Source organism: Durio zibethinus, chromosome 2 (assembly GCF_047325235.1).
Source record: "Durio zibethinus cultivar Kanyao isolate XHJ-2024 chromosome 2, ASM4732523v1, whole genome shotgun sequence".
Classification (NCBI taxonomy): Eukaryota; Viridiplantae; Streptophyta; class Magnoliopsida; order Malvales; family Malvaceae; genus Durio; species Durio zibethinus.
The window spans coordinates 39,837,444-39,847,413 of NC_143163.1; positions in this window are offsets into that span (position 1 = coordinate 39,837,444).

The window sequence follows — 9,970 nt, forward strand, 5'->3', positions numbered from 1 at the left end:
TCCTGGTACTTAATTAGCTTTATTTTTGTTTTTGAGCACACTTCTGTTATTTCAAGTGTTTATGCCATTTTAGGAAATTTAAGTTATTTATACTAATTAGTTTGTTTTTATACTTTTTATCACGTGTGATATTAGGAAGTAGTTTATAAAATACCTATGATAGTTCAGTTGTAGTGATTTTGGATTATTAAGATATTATTATTTGGGAATAAAGAGTTGACATTTCCCAGTTAATTCTCTTCAACTGGTCCTGTTCTTTTCCTACTCCCTCAGCTTCTCCTGATATCTCTGTTTCCCTCCGACGTTCTACATCAGTGCAAGGTTACATTTTGTAGTGACGATGTAGGATATAATTTTGGTGTTGGCTTGCAAAATGAGAGCATAAATGATCTAGAATTCTGACCTCAATGTGATAAGAATGCAAGATTTAGGAATCAAATCATGTGCGGTTCTGATCATTCATGCTAATAATATGTCCTAATCTATTATGACTTGGAATTATTCACATCAGTATAATTAGAAGAATCTTTATTAATATTGAGAACATACCCATTCTCTTATTTATGCAACAAATATTTCAAATCCGTCTCCATCCATATTATCATGGAGATTTAATAAGAGGAATTTCTGTACTCATAACTCTTAGAAAAACAAATTTTATTTTTGGCTTTTATTTTTATGTTGTACATTTATATATTTTTTTATAAATATATTTTTTTAAAATAAAATATATTAGATCTAACTAATCTAAAATAAAAATTTATATTATAAAATAAAAATTTATTTGCTCAATATATATATATATATATATATATATATATATATGCAAAGTACAGGGTGTTATATTATGTATTTCAGATAAAAATTTTAAAATCTTACTCATGCAGATTCTATCTTCAAATTTAATACTTATCCACATCTTGATTGAAAGAAAAAAAAAATCAAATTATCTAATGAATTTAAATAAAATTAACATTCCTATTTATAAGAGGATATAAACTTGAGACCAACTAATTAATACTACTAAAGATGTAAACCTGTGGGAAAAGAATATTTTAAATGTCTTAAATTTATTTTTAAATTGTAAAACTTATATGTGAAATTGAATTTGGTCAAAATGAATACTAGATTAAATGGAAATTGATTAATTATCTAATATTGGTGGGTTAATACATATTGTTTTTATGGAAATAAAATGAAAGCCTGAAATTAAGGAAGCAATTTTAAAGATGAATAATACAAAAGAATTTAATAATTTAGAGTAGCGTTTCTAAAAATGGCTTTCTCATATATATAAATAAAAGTATTTATATCATTAGCGATCTCATAATCAAAATAAATATTTAGAGCTAGTACATACTAAAGACACTCTTGCTTTTAGGAGAGTTGAGTTAAAACATGAAGTTAATATCGATGTTGAATGGTGCAAATTAAATATAAAATAATATATTTGTTGATGCGAATTGTGATAGTGATGAAAATAAGTATTTTTGGTAAGTAATGGATTAAGGAAAAAAAAAACAAATAGGAAGCATAGGGATCCAGAAGCAGAATTGCAAAAGGAAAGAAAATAGAAAAGAAAACGCATATAGTATTAGAGACGTAGCACAAAGCATACAAAGTGGAGCGAAATCAAAGCTCGTACCAAAGGCAATGGGTAATGGACAATGCTTTTGTGTTTTTTGTTGTCTGCATAGCCCCAAAACCTGCTTCTGTTATGCCCTCTTTCTCTCTTTTCCACACACTAACTTAATTTCTACTTTTGGTCTTCCGCTTGCTCTGAAATCAATCTAATTCTAATATTTTTATCTCTCTACATTTGTCTTTCTCTCTTTAAATCTATACTTTCTATTTTGTTAATTAATTTCTCCAAATAATAGTAAAATACAACACCAAACAAGTTAATCAGAAAGAATAATAAACAATAATAATTATTATGATATGCACATACAAAGACAATTGAAGAAGTAATTAATTTCTTCCTTTTTTTTCTCTCCACCGCTTCCCTCATCTTGAGACTTGAGAGAGGAGAGAACTCTCGAACATACAAATTACAAATATTAAACATAGTGATATTCTCTACTTTAATGATTACGTAAAACAATTAAGCATTTATTGTTTAAACTAAACAATTATAATAACAAGACCATGGGAATAATGGATTAAATGTGGACAACCAAACTGATGATTAGGTCTTATACAGAAGAATATACAATGCATTAATAGAGCAACTCCAAGCGGATAAGAAAAGTAATATTCACAAAGGAATTTGCACGAAACAAATCACGGGGTGCACGCTTTGTGCACGAAACAACGAAAAGGTAAGAAACAAGGAAAAGGTACGCAATAATGGGGACCAGAAGGAGGAACAGAGGGTAGTCTCCAAACTGACATGAAATAGGTTGGCAACAGAAGTAAGGATACAAACAAGTGGAAAAACTGAGATAGGGAAAAAGAAGAATATGGACTGCGTACTAGATATGGATGTTGAAAAGGAACAAATACAAGGAGGAGGAGGAGGTGAGACAGGACTATCATGATGGAATGGCGGTGACTAGCTTCCAGTCTTGCCGAATGCAATGAGGTCTCTAGCCTGGAACTGCCTTGGGCTTGGGAACTTATGCGTAGTTCATGATTTTCAAAATATTCTAAAGAAAGAACATCTCGAACTAGTTTTCCTATTAGAAATCGTGTCAAAGGAATATTGATAGGCTATGAAGCTCATGCCAATATAGTGGAATGTTTACGGTAGATGTAGTGGGTAAGAGTGGGATTTAAGTATGCTATGGCGAGCGGAAGTTAAATGTCACTGAGAAGTTCTTCTTATCTTAAGTATATGGGGTCATGGGGTGGTGGATGCCATTGACAATAGTAGGCATAATGCATGAGATATGCTGAAAAGATTAAGTCATCAAAATTTTCAGGCGTGGCTTTGCATGGGGGATTTTAACGAGATTTTATGGGACAAGGAGAAAGTTGGGATAAGTGAGACCAGTAGTACAAATGGAGGCATTTTGAAAGGTATTGGAAGATGTCAAGCTCCATGACTTGAGTTACATAGGATTTTACATGGTGCAAGGGCAGAATAATGGAGAAAAAGATTCAAGAAAAGTTGGATCCATCGTTAAGAATAAGGATTGAATGAATAGTTTCCTCGATTTCATGGAACGGCACCTAACCAGCTTTACTTCGGACCATTGTCCAAATTTAATCGACAGAACAGAGGCTAAGCAAAATAGATGGAACCGGTCATCAAGGAGAAGAAAATACTTTGAAGTCGCGTAGCTTATCAAATCCGATTGCATGGATATCGTGGATAAAAAGTGGACTAATAAGGATTACATAGATTTGAGAAGTAAGCTGCATAAAACCCTAGCCAAGCTTCATGATTGGTATGCAACAAATTCCAGATTTTAAAGCAATGTATACATGAGTTACGTGAACAAGTGGTGCATCAAAGGACTATTGATGATGCTGATTTAAGCAAGGTGAATAAGCTTAAAGGGTGCCTTAACGATTTGCTTGATCGAGAAGAATTAGTTTGGAAATAGAAATCTCGGGTTAATTGGTTGAAGGATGGGGGTAAAAATATATGATTCTTCCATGCATAGGCATCTCAATGTAAAAGAGTGAATAAATTGACTAGAGTAAAATATGAGAATGGGGTTTGGCATGAAGGAGAACATGAAGTGGCTGAACAAGCAGTAAGATACTTTTAAAATATTTTTAAGTCTTAAGGACCATCAGATCTATCTCATTTCCTAGGATTAATTACTCATTGTGTCACTAAGATGAATGGGTCTCTCCTATCAAAGTTCACAACCAATGAGATTCAAGAAGCGATCAAACAGATTCATCCTACCAAAACTTTGGGACCTGACAGTATTCATGTATTATTTTACCATAAATTTTGACATATTGTAGGACCTGAAGTTATTAATTTCTGTTTAGATTTTTTGAATGGAACTGGTAGCCTGGATAGTATTAATGAAACCCATATTGTCCTCATCCCCAAAGCTAGTAGTCCTAGGAAAATGACCCAGTATAGACTAATCAGCTTGTGCGATCGAAATGACAAAGAGGTTGTTTGGGATCCAGTCCACTTCTAATCCGAATACGTATCTTGGGCTGCCTATGTTCATTAAGAGAAGAAAGAAAAGGGCTTTGATGGAGGTTTTGGAGAAAATGAATAGGAAAATAAACATAAGAGTCACAGATGACTATCAACTAGAGGAAAAGAAGGGTTTATCAAAGCGATTCTACAATCTATGTTCAAATATGCTATGTCTTGTTTTCTATTCCCGAAGAGCCTATGCCATGAGATCAACATAATTATTAGTAAGTTTTGGTGGCGGCACTTACGGAAAAAAGGAGAATCCACTAGATGAGTTGGAGGAAACTATGTACAAGGAAAGACGAGGGTAAAATGGGCTTTAGAGACATGAGTTTGTTCAACAAGGCTTTTATTGCAAAACTAAGATAGAGACTCGTGCAGAATCCTTGCTCACTTGTTCACAATGTGCTAAAAGTCAGGTATTTCCCTAGAATTAATTTTTTTGATGTAGAATTTAAGAGAGCACCTTCCTATACTTGGAGAAGCATTTGGCAGGGAATTGCTGTCCTGAACCTTAGCTTGAGGTGGCTTGTGGGAAATGAGAAAAGAATCAAGATTTGGCATGATAAGTGATCCCAATAGTGTGGAATTTTAGTCCCACTCGTTAAACAGACCACATACCAGGTGATGGAATGGTAAAGGATTTGTTATATGCAAATGGGATACAGTGGAACGATGAAAAGCTGGATAATATGTTCCATGAGGATACGCTAAAAAAGATTAAAGCTATACCATTGGCTTGAGTGGTCAACAAGATGTTTTGGTTTGGCACTACACTAAGGGTGTAGTCTACTTTGTGAAGAATGGATATCATAGACTAGTCTCGAATGAAATGAATACAGGCCAAGGAGAAGAGAATAATGGAGGCACGAGCAATAGCGGTATGAATCTGTTCTGAAAGCATGTCTGGTGACTGTTAATACCTACCAAGATTAGAATCTTTTTATGAAGGATATGGAATGATATCTTACCAGTACATGAAACGTTATAAAGGAAAAGAACTATAGAGAATGCGCAATGTCTGATATGCAACGAGAAAAACGAGACAACTATGTGTGCTAAAAAGGATTGCATACGTCCCAAGGAAAGCTAGAGGCTTGCATACCCAAATAAAGATTAGCAGGATAGGCAGAAAAGAGATGTTAGACAATGGCTGGCTTGAGCAACAAATGAAGTAAATAAGGATGAGCTAGGCAGATTTGTAACGATGTGCTAGGCATTACCGGGAGCTAGGAATGGTGAATTCAAGAGTAATATAATCAGAACGGTCCAAGCCACGGTGACATTTGTACACCAGTTCTTGCTAGAGTACAGTAGAGCTTAAGAAAGGGAGAAGGCAACAGTGTGAAGAATGATAGATAAATGGAAAGCACCTATGGAGCAATGGTTGAAAGTTAATTTTGATGGGTTTTTGAAAGAAAGGAGAATAGAACAGGAATTGGAGCTATCGCAAGAAACCATTTGGCATAGTAAAAGGAGCTTTCTGCATAAGCGTGAATGGCATCAGAGATCCAAAAGTCATTGAAGGCATGGGGTTGGCCAGAGCGACAGAGTTTGCAAGAAACTTAAGAATGCAGAGAGTGATCATGGAGTGTGATGCACTTATGTTAACTTCACAATTTAAACAAAATATGAGACTAAACCTATCTATGATAGGAAATTGAGTGGATGATACCCAAATGAAGGTATCTAGGTTCACTAAATGGAGAATCTCTCATGCGCATAGAGAAGCAAATGAGGTGGCTCGTAGGCCAGCCAAAATGGCCATAGCTAGAAAGGAAAACCTTATCTGGTTAGATGGATTTCATAATGAGCTTTATGATATTGTACTACAAGAGAGTTGTATTTCTTCCAAATTTTATTTAAAAAAAAAAAGAAACCTTTATTAATATTGAGAACATGCCCATCTTCTTAATTTTACAACAAATATTTTAAATTTATCTCCATTCATATTATCGTGGTGATTTAATAAGTAAGGGGAATTTTTGTACTCGTGGCTTTTAAAAAAATAAAAATTATTTTTTAGTTTTTATTTTTATTTTGTACATTTATATAATTTTTTATAAATATATTTTTAAATAAAAAAATAGATCTAATTAAACTAAAATAAAATGTATATTATTAAATAAAAATTTTATTTACTATATATATATAAAGTATAGGATGGATGTTATATTACGTGTTTTAGATAAAAATTTTAAAATCATACTTATCAAGGTTCTATTTTCAAATTTAATACTCATCCACATTCTTATTTGAATAAAAAATCAAATTGTCTAATGAATTTGAATAAAATTGACATCATTTTTTATAAGAGGATATAAACTTAAAACCAAATAATTAATACTACTAGAGCTATAAACTAGTGAGTGTAGACATCAATTTTGTTCGAATCTACTATTAAAATTAATAATAATAATAATAATAATAATAATAATAATAATAAAATATATTTTAAAAATAATTATTAATTATTAAAAAAAGAAAAAAAAGAGAAAACAGGAAAAAAAAAGGAAAACAGAAAGTAGGGTGGCTGGTGTACGACGTTGCTGCCACCCCCGACCAGCCACCATACAGCCCATCTCCACTACCCACTAGCCGTCCACTCTTTTACCCGACCAACCCCTTGTTCAACCACCAGACCAAACAGCCACCCTACAGCCACCTTGCCACCACCTGTTCCCTTTTGAACTCCTTAAAAACCCCTAACTTTTTTCACTTGATTTCTTTCTCGGACCCCCGCTAAAAAAAACCTTCGGACCCCCATTTTCGAAAACTCTCAGACAAAAAAATACCCTTCTCATAAAACCTTCGAACAGATCCTCGAAACCTCTTCCTTCAACAACCCCAAACACCATGCCAAACCTCTTCCTTCAACAACCTCAAACAGAACCCACACCAACCACAAAAAAAAAAAAGAAAAACAGAAACAAAAAAGGGACAAACATAGTCCTCACCGCAGGGAGGAATCTAGCCCAAAGCTATCTGCAAAAGCAAAAAATCACGTCAGTCTTGTTTCAACAAAACAATAAAAAAGAAAAAGAAAAAGGGGGAAATAGAAACTTTGAGCCCCGATCTATGCCGATCGGGGCTATTTTCAACAAAAAAAAAAGGTCAGATATAGGAAGAGCGCATTGAATAGCACTTCTAGGAGTATTTTGGTATTTTTCGATCACCGACAGCGACCACCGACGGTGACCCAAACGGCGGCCTACGCGACGGTTCGACAATCGGACGACGAGAGAGCTCTGGAGCTCTTCCCATAGCTCTCCCTCTTTTTTTTTGAAACAGATAAAGAATGAACAAATTTTTTTTTCAATTATATATAAAAGACTAAAGAGTAAAACGACGTCGTTTTAGGCTAATAGGGTCCGTGCGTTCACTCGGATCTGACTCAGGATCTGCGTAACCTGACCCGTGGATTCGTTCTTCCAATAGTTGCTGACCGATCCAATTGAATCGATTTGAATAGTATCGAACCGTAGATCGCTAGCCCGAACCGTTGATTGAACCGCAGAACCGATCAGACCGATCCAGACCAATGTTGACAGGACCGTTGACCGATCCGATTCAAGTAAAAAAATTTTTTTTTTGAATTTTCTAAATTTTTTTATATTATTATTTTTGTTATTTTTAGTAATTTTTTTATTCTTGCATGATAAATTTCTAAATTTGTTAGAATAAATGTTTAATTGTTTTAATAATAATAAAATTGAAAACAAGTAATAATTAAAAATTATATTAAAAATGCTAAAAATAATAATAATTTTTACTATTTTTTCTGCCTAGATATTGGAGGGAATAAAAAATATTTTTCTAAAGAAATAATTTCGGCTAAATGTTGGAGAATTATTATTAATAAATTTTCATGAATAAAATAAAATAATATATATAAGAACTTTTTAATTAATTTTCAAAAATCATTAAAATCGAACTTGCTTCGAAAATTCACCTGGATGTTAGAGGTTTTTAGAAATGTTCATATTTTCTTAAAAACGAAACCTTAAACACTAATTTTTAATTTTCAAAATCTTAAGTTTCTAAAACCTTTAAAATCCAAAATCCCTTAAAATCCAAAATCTTAAAATCCAAAATTTTAAAACTGAAACCCTAAAGTCTTCAAACTCTAAAATCAAAACCCTAAACCTTTCATACCTTAAAACCAAACCCTAAAACCCTCAAAACTTAAATCCAAACCCTTAAAATCTGAATCTTCAAAATCTTGAAACCTTAATTTTTAAAACCTCTACTCAAGCCCTTACTCAAAACATCCTAAAAATCCTAAAGATACATGTGAAAATTTCATTTGAAGCAATTTGTTTCCGAATGCTACCTAGATGATGGGGTATTTAGAAAATTTTACTTCGTTAAGTCTTTTCACATGATTTCGTAATTCGCATTAGTAATAAGATTAATAAATAAAAAGTATACCAGTAAATTGGAATCTTAAATATAAACAGTTGCACTTAAGCTCTGCCTAGATGCTAGAGAGTCGGGGTGGCCTCATTATACTTAAGAATTCAACTTTTAAATTGCATCTCATCTTACATAACATTCATTGGCATACATACATTAGCATGTTATTATCAATATTTATTTGTACTATTCTGTCTTTAATTTTTATTTACTACTTGGTAATAAAAATATTTTATAATAAATTATGTTTTCAAAAAAAAATTATGTGTTAGTTATTACTTCATTTTGATTTTATTTTTGGTTATGATTTATTCATGTTATTTTGATCAATACATTACTTTGCACACACTTTACATATTCACTCGCATGCATGAGCTCTATACCCGAGCTCCATCTTTTTTAGGAGAAAGTGAAGTAGCTACGCTTTTGTGAGGTGATAACCTCCGCATTTGTTAGCAAAACACTTTCACTCAGATTGAGCACTTTTCGTTAATAACCCATAATGGATGAGGATTGAGGAACCTTACTAGTCTATAATAGGCAATGATGTGAAGAATAGTCTGGGAACTTTTAGACATATAAATCCTAACCCAGCATATCGTAAGCCATAGGAAACCTGCCTAGGATAGAGCCAGGCCACATTTTTAGAAAATTACCAAAAATTAAGACATTGTGCGTTATATTATTTTGTCGTATGCTTATTATATTATTTCTCTTACTTGTTTGTTTTGAATTCTTGAGTCATTTTATTTTATTATTATTTTTTATTGTGTGCATTATATTTGAATATATGGTATTTATTTTAGGTCAATCATTGAAAAGAAAAAAAAAGGCAAAAGAACATTTTCAAAGATTAAGGATTTTTCTTAAATTCTTTGTTTATTGGTCGAATAAAGACTAATTTTCAAGCTTTATTTATTTCATTTTTCCTTTTCAAAACAAAAAATTTCGTATTTTATTTCATCTTTCGCATTTCATACATCATACATGTATCTCATCCCATGTGCATTATAATAGGATAATACGTGCATTTCATCCCATCCATATGAATAGGTAGCACATGCATTTGACTTCATGCACATGTATCCCATGCATTTCTTAAGTAGTGCATGCATTCTATCTCGTTACGTATCTTAAGGCAGTGTTTACCTTATTAAGCCAGCACAACACATGCATTGCATTTCATACATACATATCTCATACATATAGTAGGTCCGTGCATTTCATACAAGTATGTTGCATTAGTCATAAGATATATTTCATCATTCATGTAAGTATGTCATAGCATTTTATACATATAGATTCATGAATAATAGGGTCGTATGGAACATACGTTGCATTTCATATCCCACCATCCCTGTAACATAACATTACATTCCTTGCATACACATTCATGGTTGATGACAATTTTCATTTGGGTCTTTGTACATATAAAAATCT